We start from the raw sequence: 2,953 nt of genomic DNA on the forward strand, positions 1-2,953 counted from the left end.
TGGTTATCGTTGACATTGGCCGTGTTGGTTATCGTTGACATTTGCCGTGTTGGTTATCGTTAACATTGGCCGTGTTGGTTATCGTTGACATTGGGTGTGATGGTTATCGTTGACATTGGCCGTGTTGGTTATCGTTGACATTGGCCGTGTTGGTTATCGTTGACCTTGGCCGTGTTGGTTATCATTGACATTGGTCGTATTGGTTATCATTAACCTGGCCGTGTTTGTTTTCACTGACCTTGTCGTGTGGGTTATTATTGACCTTGGTTGCGTTGGCGATCGTTGACCTTGGCCGTGTTAGTTATTATTGACCTTGGCCGTGTTGGTTACCGTTCACATTGGCCGTGTTGGTTTTTGTTGACCTTTGGCCGTGTTGGTTATTGTTGACCTTGGCCGTGTTGGTTTTTGTTGACCCTGGCCGTGTTGGTTATTGTTGACCTTGGCCATGTTTGTTTTTGTTGACCTTGGCCATGTTTGTTATTGTTGACCTTGGTCATGTTGGTTACATTGTTGACCTTGTCTGTGTTGGTTATGGTTTTTGTTGACCTTTGGCGTCATCGTGCTAATTATTATTGACCTTGGCCGTTTTGGTATTTCGTTGACCTTGACATTGTTATACATTATTGACCTTGGCCGTATTGGTTATCGTTGATATTGGCCGTGCCGGTTATCGTTGACCTTGGCCGTGCTGGTTTTCACTGACCTTGTCGTGTTGGTTATTATTGACCTTGGTTGCGTTGGCGATCGTTGACCTTGGCCGTGTTAGCGATTATTGACCTTGGCCGTGTTGGTTATCGTTCACATTGGCCGTGTTGGTTTTTGTTGACCTTTGGCCGTGTTGGTTTTTGTTGACCTTGGCCGTGTTGGTTATCGTTGACCTTCAAAATTCTTTCTTTCACGACTATTGGCCGTGTTGGTTTTTGTTGACCTTTGGCCGTGTTGGTTTTTGTTGACCTTGGCCGTGTTGGTTTTTGTTGACTCTGGCCGTGTTGGTTATTGTTGACCTTGGCCATGATTATTTTTGTTGACCTTGGCCATGTTTGTTATTGTTGACCTTGGTCATGTTGGTTACATTGTTGACCTTGTCTGTGTTGGTTATCATTGACTGTTACCGTGTTTGTCATCGTGCTAGTTATTATTGACCTTGGTCGTTCTGGTATTTCGTTGACCTTGACATTGTTATACATTATTGACCTTGGCCGTATTGGTTATCGTTGATATTTGCCGTGCCGGTTATCGTTGACCTTGGCCGTACTGGTTATTGTTGACCTTGGCCGTATTGGTTATCGTTGACATTGGCCGTGTTGGTTATCGTTGACATTGGTCGTGTTGGTTATCGTTGACATTGGCCGTGTTGGTTATCGTTGACATTGGCCGTGTTGGTTATCGTTGACATTGGCCGTGTTGGTTATCGTTGACATTGGCCGTGTTGGTTATCGTTGACATTGGCCGTGTTGGTTATCGTTGACATTGGCCGTGTTGGTTATCGTTGACATTGGCCGTGTTGGTTATCGTTGACATTGGGCGTGTTGGTTATCGTTGACATTGGCCGTGTTGGTTATCGTTGACATTGGCCGTGTTGGTTATCGTTGACCTTGGGTGTGATGGTTATCGTTGACATTGGCCGTGCTGGTTATCGTTGACATTGGCCGTATTGGTTATCGTTGACATTGGCCGTGTTGGTTATCGTTGACATTGGCCGTGTTGGTTATCGTTGACCTTGGGTGTGATGGTTATCGTTGATATTGGCCGTGTTGGTTATCGTTGATATTGGCCGTGTTGGTTATCGTTGATATTGGCCATGTTGGGTAATTATATATGTGAAATCTAAAATTTGCTTTGAGCAGGACCATTATCTTACATTCTGTATTATTTAGGTTTCGTGATGATTGACCCCCCGGCCATATGCTATGGGTAGTAACGCTATGCATTGAACTGCTACGCGAGCTGATACTGTGGTCATACACTGATACTGTATACGTACACTTCCGTGTTTTCGATTACAAAGAAGGAAGGTACCAGGAGAGCGTTTGGTTTTCAAAGGGTATTGTCTAAATCAATATGGCCCAACCGACCTTAAATTACTAACTCAATTTCCATACTTGTATGTTTCTTTCAGATTTTTGCTATTGAATATATAAACATCGTGCTTACCCACGTAGATCTGTATACGTAATGAAAACATGTATAAATTGGTTCGCCTCCCGTTAAGTGACAGCACTACTACCTCTTGGGATGTCAATAATCGCTGTATCGTTAGGACGATCAAACGTATCTCGCGCCATTAAGATATCTCTGGGCGGTGATATCGTATTAGGGTATATACAGATATATGGATCGTCATGTATACAACGTCCTTATCAAACACAACACGCAGTCAGAAGGTCCCACAGAACGCTCTCTGGAGAAAACCATGTAGTAATTAAATATGGATTGTCTCATCACAGAGTAAATTCAACCTTCAAATAGGAAAGACAAGCGACAACGACCGTAAATGATCTTACTAAATGGTCTTCTCCGCCACAACCATAGGAGCAAAAACCCTTTCTATCACGACTACCAAACACGGGTCTTTTCCGCAACAACCATATGGCCAAAATTCTTTCTATCACGACTACCAAACACGGGTCTTCTCCACCACAACCATAGGAGCCAAAATTCTTTCTTTCACGACTACCAAACACGGGTCTTCTTCACCACAACCACAGGAGCCAAACTTCTTTCTTTCACGACTACCAAACACGGGTTTTCTCCCGACAACCATAGGAGCCAAAATTCTTTCTTTCACGACTACCAAACACGGGTTTTCTCCACCACAACCATAGGAGCCAAAATTCTTTCTATCACGACTACCAAACACGGGTCTTCTCCACAACAGCCATAGGAGCCAAAATTCTTTCTTTCAAGTCTTCCAAACACGGGTCTTCTCCCGACAACCATAGGAGCCAAAATT

The sequence above is a fragment of the Mizuhopecten yessoensis genome, unplaced genomic scaffold, assembly GCF_002113885.1.
Source record: "Mizuhopecten yessoensis strain PY_sf001 unplaced genomic scaffold, ASM211388v2 scaffold9651, whole genome shotgun sequence".
NCBI lineage: Eukaryota > Metazoa > Mollusca > Bivalvia > Pectinida > Pectinidae > Mizuhopecten > Mizuhopecten yessoensis.